The 12,190-nt window shown below is 36.7% G+C and overlaps 1 protein-coding gene across 2 annotated transcripts in view; it reads right to left on the bottom strand.

Moving 5' to 3' along the window:
• The window catches only part of ARL15 (ADP ribosylation factor like GTPase 15), a 460,776-nt gene that overhangs the window by 227,077 nt on the left and 221,509 nt on the right, over window positions 1-12,190 (bottom strand). The window lies entirely within an intron of this gene.

Raw genomic sequence — 12,190 nt, 5'->3', positions numbered from 1 at the left:
CTAATGAATATGTGCAGACATGTATTAATATAATATTCAAATGAATCATAAGGATTAAAAGTCTAAGTTTTCTGTCTATAAAAACCAACATACAAACGTACATCTCTTGGCCAGGCGTGTTGGCTCATGCCTGTAACCCCAGCACTTTGGGAGGCCGAGGCGGGTGGATCACGAGGTCAGGAGATCGAGACCATCCTGGCTAACACAGTGAAATCCCGTCTCTACTAAAATTAGCAGGGCATGGTGGCTGGTGCCTGTAGTCCCAGCTACTCGGGAGGCTGAGGCAAGAGAATGGTGTGAACCCGGGAGGCGGAGCTTGCAGCCAGCCGAGATCGCGCCACTGCACTCCAGCCTGGGTGACAGAGCGAGACTCCATCTCAAAAAAACAAAAACAAAAACAAATGTACATTTCTTGTATTTTACAGGAACAATTAGAAAATGTCACTTTATGCACAAAGATTTGCAAAATTTTAAAACCCAGATAATACCATACACTGACAAGGATATAAACAAATGGAAATTCTTATCTACTCTGGGAAACTTCTTGGTAGTACCTAATAAGGTTGGATATGCCTATATCCTACAACTCTTTCTATTCTTAGGTACATACCATTGAGAAATGGTTGTACATATACAAATGTTACATTCATTAACATTCATAGCATCAGTGTTTGTAATATCCAAACAATGAAAACAACCCAAATGTCCATCAACAAAACGAATATATCAATTGTGATACACTCAATATGATGGAATATTATACAGCAATAAAGACGAATAAACCATAGCCTCAGAGATGAGTATGGATGAATCTCAAAATAATAACGAACAAAAATAGAAAACCACAGAAGAATGCATTTAATATGATTCCCAATTTATATAAAGTTACAAATCTAAGACGGCTATTACATATATTATTTGGAGATGTATACATGGGTGGCAGAAGTATTGAAAAGCGAAACAAAAAAACAGGCAACACAAAATTCAAGGCAGTAGTTACTTCTAGGTGGGGAGGCAGAGGATTCATGCAAATGAAAGACTCAGAGAATAATACAGCACAGGGAGTTTTCTATTTCTATTTCTTAATGTGGGTGGTGGAGACATTGCGATTTGCTCTAATACTACTCTTTTTTTTATTATTATATTTTAAGTTCTAGGGTACATATGCATAACGTGCAGGTTTGTTACATATGTATACTTATGCCATGTTGGTACTCTTTAAACTACAAACATTTTACCTCTTTTATATATCACAGAAAAGAAGGAAGAAAGGAAAGGGAAAGAAGGAAAGGAGGAGGGAGACAGGGGGATAGAAAAAGGAAAGATAAAAAAGGATAATTATAAAATCCTCGGAATGCTAAGGAAAAGAAGTAAGCTTGCCATGGGACTCTTTTAAATGAAAGTACACATACTTCTACAAACACTACTGTAGCAAGAAATATGTGCAACACAACCGCAAGAGGCTATAACAACACAGAACACTTAGGGCTGAGATTAGTCTCCTTTCACTAAAATTGATGAGTCATTTGTCATAATACAGATGTTTTATGGCTGAAAGGAATGACTGAAAACACTGGTATTTTCTTATGTAAAAAACAAGAGTTTCTCTAGATTAAATTTCCTCTAAAATTTTTAAGTACTAGGTTGAAAACCAGAGGAATCTACTTTCACTTTTCTTCAATTATTTGCAATAAAACAAGAATATCTATCAGACCATGGGGAAAATCTTTTTCTCCCACACTCTGGAAATCTAAAAGGTACTACTTTTATGTACTACCATCTACCATAATTAAATTTAATCTAAATTGTGCTATTGAGAGGTGAAAAAGGCAATTAAAGTGTCAACACTCCCAAGGCCAGCCAAACAACCTTTTGGCAAATGCTAATATAAATGTTTTCATAACCTATGTTTTTTAAGGTCACTATTCAAATTCCATAGTTATACATATCTCTGTTTTCAGAGACTTTATTTCTCAGGTTTTGAAGGGCTGGAGAATGTTACTCAAACGTAAGGTCAGTAAAGAAATTTTAAGCTTAGAAATCTACTATAATGCTACAGAGCTGTAGTCTGTAGCAGTACTACAGGGCACTGCTCACATGCAGCAAGCAAAGGTGGGGCATGGGGAGGAGGAAGAAAACAGATCCAGAGACTGTATGCAGAGCATCTGTTCCAGCAACCCAGTTGTGGGCCTTCTCCTGGACCAGTAAAACTCCATCTGGTATGGGAAGCTAACTGTTCCCCAGGTGGTGTGCCCACCTGTCAACTGACAGTTGGGCTTGTGCCACTGAGAATAAGGGCAGACACATTTTGGCACAGGACTTTGGAGCGTTTCTTTAACTTAATGGCTGAGCAAGACTTGAGATGAAGAGATGAGGAAACACAGAAAAAAAAAAAAATGCAATGGGCCCTGCTGGTCCCAGGCATCAGCTAGGGAATCTAGGTCACGCCTAGAACAGGCGTCTGATGGGGTATGCCACAGAGGGCGGAGACTGACAGGGAACAGTGCCAGCCTCTGCCTTTCTGGGCTTGCCAGCCCTTGGCAGGGATTCTGGAAAACGAGACATCCCAAGTCAAACGCATTTCCGCACATTCCTCTCCCTCTCCTGCCTCTCGCTGCTTACATGTGGCTAATAGACAGACTGCTCAAACTGAAAACATACACACACACCACCACCACCACCACCACCACCACCACCACCAGGATATGGAATCTATACACGTTCATTCCAGAATGTTTAGGTTGAAAATACACGTACAAATATAGTCTCCTGGTGAAGCTCTGTGCTATGTATTTATTCCAAGTGATGTCCAAAATCTTTTTGGAATTCTTTTGGCATCTGGCTTTAGAATCCTTGGCATATTCTTGTCAATACCTTCAGTGACAAAAGATGTTTTGTTCTAAAGCATACATTTTATTTACCAGGCCTATGGAATTGGATGCTCCATCAATCCATATTGAATATAAGAATAAATGGATGGGTGAAACAAATACATACCTATAGTTCTTAGACAAATTCCTAATTAAATGGGTGACCAAGCATGGAATGTACAACTTTTTAATTTTAAAAAAACAAACAAAAAATAAAAAATAGAGATTTTCTTGTATGGCTCATATGGTAGAACCCAGAAGACCATTTCAGTGGAAGAAAAGAGACCGCTGAAATAACCAGAGAACCACTCAAGGTGATCCTGGATGTAGAGACTATTAACCTTTTAATCTTTGCATTATTCCTGAAAGGGTTTAGATCCATTTGCTCCTTGTCTTCTCCTATCCTCTAGTCCTGAAATCACCAGGGCACCAAGCCTCAAGAGGCTGCTCTCTCCCTTACTGGGCTGGGTTTCTAAGATATCTCTGACCAGATCTTAGACATAACTCAAATCCAGAGGATCTTTAGGCTGATCTTTACTAAATCCTACACTGATACTAATTTTCAAACCTAGATGTATTTTAAATAGGAAAAGAAGACCCAAATTACATCATTTCAACTTACCTTATTTTTTCCTGTAAAACAATATATCATAAATTTTAAAAGTCTCTGTGCTTAGAAGAAGGCAGCATTCATACATTTCTGGGGTAGCTTTTAAAGAGTCTTATTGCTTCATAGTTATATCCCATACACATACATATTATAGGCACATTTACATGTGGACATATAAAGGAAGTATTCATAAAGGATGGGTGATGAACAAACACAAAGCCATGCTTTGATGTTAAAGATGCAGTCCTTCACTGTTGAGAAGGATGTGTAATTGAATTCTTGGTAATTACTGAGAATGGTGTCTATTGTTGAATGTAGAGTGCTCACAGAAGTCTTGTCTAGGGAGTTTGCTCTGTTCTAAGGTGAATTCTCCATAGCTCAACTCAAACATGAAAGGCGTCCTGGCATTGAGCCAAATGCCTAGGCCAGGGTGTTCTCTGGATCCTGCTGGGGTCACTGAAAGACCAAAGCAAGCACCCCAAACCTGGCCTGACATGAACCGAGAAAACTTGGGCAGCATTTGGCCCCAGGGTAAAGATGTGACAGAGCCTGCTCACTCTCCCTGCACACACTTTGGCACACATTCAGCAATGCTCTATTTGATTGCTATCTTTCCCTAATAGAGAGCTAGGCTTTTAGTGGATGTTCTGATTCTCATAATGCAAAGACAGAAGGTATGTGTGCAGGTCTCCAGTAACACTATGCTTCCTGCACATAGTCTACCCATTAAATGACTGATTTGGATTTCTTGCAAAGATCGAATGCTGGAGGTAATTTAATCATTTAAGTATAATATAAATATTTAAAGTAAAAAAAAAGAAAAAAGACTGATTTGGGTTATTAAACTTTTTAAATATGAAAGTGATTTCTGAAACGTGCAAAAATGACTTTTACTCTTTTCTTACTTAAATGCCATTATTACACAATATTTAAGTGATTTTGCTATTGCTGGGAAGTTTAGAATGCATCCTGATGAATATCAAGGGTCTGCTATAAAAACAGATTATCTTAAATATAATTTATGTGGATGCAACACACACAGTGTTTAAAATCCACATCCTTAAGTGCAGATGTGTTTTCGGTGTGGTCTCAGAGTGAAGGTTTCTATACAGGGTTGAGTCTGAGAAACAATTCGGGAAACAGATGAAAGGCATTTCAGATGATTACCCTAGAGACACGGTGGTTCGCAAGTCTTGATGCATATATGCCATACTGGGCTAGTAGATACATTTTTGACATTTACCACCTGCTTAGCAAATGTCATACCAGTTCATTTTGATATTCACCAAATTTGTGACTTCCTAGATCAGACAATGTTGAGTCTTACAAGTCTTTTATTTGGATTGTCTTAAACATTGCCGTATTTTCCCAATACCTAATAGGACTTCAATTTCTTAAAATATAGAGGAAAAAAAGAATAATTTTGCTGATTAAATCCTGTCAGAAGTACATGAATTCTGTTTTAAAACAACAATATTAAAGATTTTTAATTAGGAATAAAACATGGAAATTCCCAACTAAGATCCAATATAGCACAAAAATAAACAGTAATGATATAGAGACCACACGAAGGTAAAATAACAGTAACAAAAAAGACACGGGGGTATATAATTCATATATGTATTTTAAGTAATTACTACCATTTTCTCTTAAATGCCCTAATAAAGCATTTAAAGAAATACTATAATACTTTAATAATCATTCATTACCATTATCTACATGGTTCATTTTATGTACCTTTAAAAGAGAATTACTATCACTTTGCTATAAAGCAAACGGTTCTGAAAACTGCCCACTTGGAACACTGCACAATGACCAGGCCTGGGTCTGTACTGCTCACTACTCTACACCCAGGACACAATGCACTGTTTGTCCTGTCATAAGCACTGAATAAATTTGTTCATCTGACAAGTATTTACGAGCATCTACTATGTTTAAGGAGCTGTTCTAGGCACCTGTAAATACAACAATAATCAAAACAAAGATATTTGCCCAATGGATATTTGCTGACTTGATAAAAGTTAGATCAGTAGCCTTCTTTGAATATCAACTACTTCTGACATAGAGATGTGGCACAACTATAAGAATGAAAGAAGAAGACATTATGAAATCAAGACTTGAAATTCTTCTGAGAACTAAGATATATTTTCTAATGCCTCTGTCCTTCAGTGGGCCTGCAGCATTGCACAGCACAGGGAAAAGGCTTTAGGAATTCAGTGTCACTTTGAGGTCATATGAGTTGATCTAAAATCTCAGTTCATCTTGCCTCCATCATATGTTACGTGGGACATAGAGGGCATGAATTTAATAAGAGGTATTTTAAAAAAAGGAACTACTATCTAATAACAAGGCTGCCTTTTAAACTCTGTAATAGTTATTTCCCATTTACGCAGAGGAAGATGCATATTTAGAAAATTTATAGTTCTTTTTAGAATGGCTAACAATGACCAGAATATGACATGTTTTGCAGCCCCATGCCTTTTCTTAAACTGTTCTCTTTTTCCCCAAAGACCCTTTTCTACTGTCCTTTTCCCTTCTCATCTCTTGTTTGTTAAACTGATGAATGAAAAAGCACATGAATGAATGGATGTTGAGAGCTGGTAAAGGCTGGTTACAGCCAGGAAAGCTTAGGGAGGAAGCTGGATGTTTACAGAAATGGCTTTAGGTGTCATTAGTTCTGTAACGAAGTCCTGTATTATTTCTGAAAACAAAGATAGACAGAACAGTAAGTTAAGCCCAAATCAGCAGGCTTTCTCCCCCAAGTACTAGAACACAATAGCCACTCTGTTTCACAAATATATAAAAACACACTTGGCTTGGTTTCTTCAATATATTACTCTCATTTCAATTGAGCTCATTTGTAAAAAGGGCCCATCTGCAAATTAGCAACTGGGGTCTGTCCAAGTAGTAAAAAACATCCAAAGAGAAAAAAACTTGAACAAGACTTCAAAGTAAAAAAAAAAGAAAAAAAGAAAATTAGATTACATTTTAAAAATCAAATAAAATGTTTTCATTTTTTTTTTTTTTTTTAAATTTAGTGACAGGAGATTGTTATGGTAGAATGAAAGAGCATATGATACAAAGTCCAAAGAGTTGGGTTTAGGTCAGCATTAGAAGTTGGATCTTGCATAATTTATTACTTCATTCTTGTGGACCTTAAGTCTTTCATTTATAAAATAGATAAGGAGATAATACCACATTTCCCAGGACAATCCAGAGAAGTGCCTGATACAATGTATGTGAAACATACTTACCACTGTTCACGTTAGTTCATATTAATTTCAGTTCCTCCTCTGAGCTCCCTTAGTACTCTTTACATATTTCCAGTGGCTTTTACAATATATTGTGATTATCTGTTATATGTAGGTTATTAATCTTTGTACCTGTCATTCTGTTATTCATTTATGTACCTCCTTACACAGTGGTGGCACACAATAAGTGTGCAAAAAATATTGTTTGAAGAGAATGAACACAAGTTGTTTTGTTAAATGAATAATGACATTTCATTTAATTTTATTCTTTATTTATTTTTTAGAGACAGAGTCTCACCCCGTCACCCAGGCCGGAGTGTATGGTGCCATCTTGGCTCACTGCAACCGCCAACTCCTGGGTTCAAGTGATTTTCCTGCCTCAGCCTCCTGAGTAGCTGGAATTACAGGCACTCCCCACCTCACCCGGCTAATCTTTGTATTTTTAGTAGAGATGGCGTTTCACCACGTTGGCCAGGCTGGTCTCAAACTCCTGACCTCAAGTGATTCATTCGCCTTGGCCTCCCATGTGCTGGGATTACAGGTGTGAGCCACCATGCCCGGCCTAATAATGACATTTTAAAAACATGGAAGTATGCTTAAAATTCTGAACCAAGGTATTTCTCATCTTTGAAAAAGTTGCTTTTGCCAATTCGTAGATAGGCAGGCCTATCTACAAACAGGACAGTTTTCTATAGCTAAGTCTTCATATATTGGTTACTATGTAAGGCTTAAATTTGGTCTATTTAATGTTGAACAAAATTCTTTATCCTGTTGAACAAAATTATTCTTAACACAGCCAGAGTACCTGAATCAAGACTATAGGAGCAGCCAGTCCATCTTTGTCCACCCTTATTGCACAAAGAGAACAAGTTACATACATTTTATAGCTCTAAGGCAACAACTACCCATGGAGTAACTTATGTCTAACACAAGCCAGGCGCAGTGGCTCACAAGGTCAAGAGATCGAGACCATCCTAGCCAACATGGTAAAATCCCGTCTCTACTAAAAATAGAAAAAAATTAACTGGGTGTAATGGCGTGCGTCTGTAGTCCCAGCTACTCGGGAGGCTGAGGCAGGAGAATCGCTTGAAGCTGGGAGGTGGAGGCTGCAGTGAGCCGAGATCATGTCCCTGCACTCCAGTCTCATGACAGAGTGAAACTCCGTCTCAAAAAACAAACAAAAGAAAAAACAAACAAACAAACAACAAACTTATGTCTGCCACAACCAGCCAATAACATTGCCATTTGTTTAGGCTTCCATTTTTATCTCAAACACAAGGTTTTAGATTCTCTATCTTAACTAAAATCAAGAAGCTGGTACTACCAAATGTTATCTAAATCTATAGGGAGATGACTTTTAATTGGCTAGTCTTACAAAAACGGTAGTCAAATAAAAGCATAATTGTGCTCAATAACTGTAAAACTGTAGTATATAAGCTACAAAATTCTTTTGAATGTGAAGAAGAGAAAATTTTACATTCAAGTAGATCACTTTTAGGTTCCTATAATAACATTTAAGCTCGGTAACATGCTACCAGAACCTGGTTATTTTTTTGGTCAGCCATCTTTTTCATCTAAAAGGAGTAAAAGAAGAATAAAATGTAAAATATACTCATTTAAGCTTAAGGCAGAAGAAGGAAGAACTCTAAACTCTAATTTGGTTTGACCAATTAACATTCTGATTGTACTCTACAGGGAGAGCACACGAGGTGTATACATGCACACACAGACATCGGTGCTGAAGTGCAGGGACAAATTTCAGAGCTACCTCCCATTATGAGGACATACCTTCACAAACACACTCTTACAGCATTTCCAAATGGAAAGCATGGGCACCTCATCAAGGGTCGAACATAGGGCATAAAAAAGTACAACGACCTTGCTGGGTTTGGCTTTTCTTTCACATCCAAGTTCCCTGTAAAATAGGCCAACCATGAAAGGATGTTTAAAACTTGTAGCATTAAAAAATAATCTAGGGTCATATAATTATTTCATAAATATATGTAAGACTGAGGAAAGTTGGATGCTCCTCTATTTGCTGCGATTCAAAGGTAAGTGAAAACCAACTTTGGAATTAATAGCTTTCAGAGATCTGAAAGCTTTCTAATACCAGGATTTTCAACGCTGCAATTTAATGACAACCCTGCTGTTGGCCTTTTCTGACCTGTTGTGAAATAAATCAGGCAAACTAATGTGGGCTAACAAGTCTTTTTCACACTGTTCGATCCCCCTGCTTCTCTTTTCTCCGCAGACATCGCCTTTCTCCCACTCTCTGTCTAGCCATCCTCCGTCAAAGCACACAAAATGGCCACTGTAACCCTGCATCACTGCTCATTAGATCACAGGTTAGTCAAGTGGAACTGCCCGGGGTTCCCAAAGGAGAGCTATACTTCAAAAATCTGTCCATGTCAAATGAAGAAAAAAACCCTGAGCGTGGGGTCACCCAGATCAATGATCAAAAGAAACTGAGAATGAAGGGGGAAAAAAGCATACCCTCGTTTTTGTTAAAAACACACACAGGTCTGATTTATTATAAGGAATACAGAGATACGATGGGGTTTCCTCCTCTTCTGCCCTGTTTTCATTTTTTAACTAAGTAATTTGTTTTAATCAGGTCCTGTTGGTTGTTAAACTTCAGACTTTGGAAAGTCTACAACTAATCCTTAAAATTTCCCCCAAAGAAAACCTATTCTAGGAAATCCAGTTTTAAGGAGGACTTTTAAATGTTTCCAAAAACACTTGAAAAGCAATAAAAGTAATACAAAGTAATCCATCTTTAATGCTTGAGAAGATCCTATTTAAATCTGAGAGTAAGAGTTGGTGTGACATACACTTTAAAATAATCCGAGCAACCTCTTGAGCCTTCAAAGAAGGGAAACAACAATCTGTCAATCACGTTAGGAGCACACACAAGTGACATGCTATAAAAAGGCAGATTTCTGGGTTTTGGTGAGGCTGCAAAGATATGCAGGTAGGCTTACACCTTGTTTAATCATCTCCCTCATTTCTTCTTCGCTATTCAAAGTATAACATTCTATATTTGCATTTGTACTTATCTGGAACACCTTAAAGAACAAGACTTGGTATCAAATGTCACAAGTGAAAATCAAAAGATTTGGTTTTCCTAGTTTCCTCATAACTAGAGAGAAAAGCACATTTTATCGGCTAATGATTAAAAAAAAAACTTCTGCCCGGAATACTGCACATATGAATGGAAGTAAAATAAGTTAACTGTTTATAATTTAACCTAACAAAAGTTGTAAGGGTTGTAAGGGTTGTGTAAGGGCTTTATAGCTTTGCAGTGTTTTCTTTTTTACATTTGGAATTTATTCTTCAAGTACCCTCAAAGGGATATAAATATATTCCTTTGTGATGAAATTAAATTTTTTTTTGTTTGACTTTTGTGTATTTAAAAAGCACTCCCATGACATTTACTCTATACCAGACACTGATATAATTGCCTTATGGAACATTAACTCCTTCAACCCTCATAACAACCCTGTTAAGAGGAGGGGGAAGAAAGTAGGGAGCAACCGTTAACACTGAGTAAGACTCTCTATGTGCTATATCCTCCTTTAATCCTCACCATTCACTACGAGGTAGGTTCTAGGATTAGCCCCATTTTCCAGATGAGAAAACAGACTTTTAAGTTTTTGCCCAATATAATTTAGATGGTCAACAGTAAGAAGAACTTAAATCCAGAAGTTCTGACTTCAAGTCTTACTGTTTGTCATCTCCAAACCAAAGTGCCAAGTTAAATATTAATCAAGTTAAACTTGGGTATATCATGTGACCCCCTAACTCCAATTTTACATGTATTCACTTGAGAAATGTTTGCATATACAAGGAAACATGTACAAAGATATTTATCAACAGCTTTGTTTATAATCACAAAAATCCAGAAAGAACATAAATATAAATAAAACAGCAGAACATTTTTTTAAAATGCTGTAAGGCATCACTTACATAAATTTTTATCACAGAAACCATTATTGTATACTATTTAGAGACACATGCATATGTAGTCAATTAAAGATATTCCTTGTTTCTGAAGGAGAAAGGATGCAAAAATGATGAGGAAGGGAAAGAAAGGAGCTTTAAATGCAGCTTTCATGATTTGTTTCTTTAAAGAAAAGATCTGAAACAAATATGATAAAATGTTAACATGTTAATGGGTAATGAATTGGATGGGTTTGTCTGATATTTTCTATACTTATCTACATGCTTGAAATTTTTCATAATTAATAATAATTAATAAAAACAGTATGACTGCTTAGATGTTTACCTCATGCAATCACAAATAAATTGTGAAATTACTGTACGTAGTTCCTCTAAGTCCTCTCCCTCATTTAACTCAGTAAACTGCTAAAAATTCATACCTTGGTAACAAGTTAGAGCTTAAACTATTAAAATTAATTTTCTTGAAAGTGTTTTAGAAGTACCATCTTTAAGAAAATCACTAAATTTGAAGGAATTTAATGAATTCAAATATGGACTATATTAATAAATAGTCCACGTTTCATTTTGCTGCTAAAGAAAATTCATTAAGTTGGCATTTCTAACCTTTTGACATTCAAAGTTGAGTAATAAAGCAGCCTAGTTTCAGACTGAGAGTTGTAAATTAGAGCTGAACAGGGCACTTGAGTAGAAAAGTGAATGACTTTTCACTGTATACCTTTTTGTAAAATGGCACCACATGGCTTTATTAATCATTCAGGCTGATTATTAAAATAAGATTAAAGATTTAAAAATTATGTAATATCACATGGGGATTCAAATGAAAATGATAGAAATACATTTTCTTTTTTTTATGAGACGGAGTTTCGCTCTGGTTGCGCAGGCTGGAGTGCAATGGCACGATCTTGGCTCACCGCAACCTCGGCCTCCCAGGTTCAAGTGATTCTCCTGCCTCAGCCTTCAGAGTAGCTGGGATTACAGGCATGCGCCACCACGCCCGGCTAATTTTGTATTTTTAGTAGAGACGGGGTTTCTCCATGTTGGTCAGGCTGGTCTCAAACTCCCGACCTCAGGTAATCTGCCCGCCTCGGTCTCCCAAAGTGCAGGGATTATCGGCTGGCGTGAGCCACTGCGCCCGGCCCAGAAATATATTTTCTATAGAACCTTAGTCATACAATCTTAACTGACAGAGGATGGATCAAGTAAGCTCATCTACAATTCTTTACAAATGTATGCATATTTGTAAACAAAATGAGTGAGAGAATAGTTGTTATTATAAAAATAATTGTGGTGAAAGTAAATCCACAAATTACAGCCACATCTCTTCCTTTAATATCTTTAATATGATATAACTTTAAATAGTATATATTTTTCAGTTCAGCATTACCATGGCTAAAGAAACATATGACAAAATTTTGACTAACTAGAGTACAAATAAAAACAAGTAATGAAAGAATTATAATTTTTGTATTCCATTTTTAACAGATGAAATTACAAAATCA

The sequence above is a fragment of the Piliocolobus tephrosceles genome, chromosome 4 (assembly GCF_002776525.5).
Source record: "Piliocolobus tephrosceles isolate RC106 chromosome 4, ASM277652v3, whole genome shotgun sequence".
Classification (NCBI taxonomy): Eukaryota; Metazoa; Chordata; class Mammalia; order Primates; family Cercopithecidae; genus Piliocolobus; species Piliocolobus tephrosceles.
Note: the sequence above shows the minus strand (reverse complement) of the source record. Positions and strands in the feature narration are given on the sequence as shown.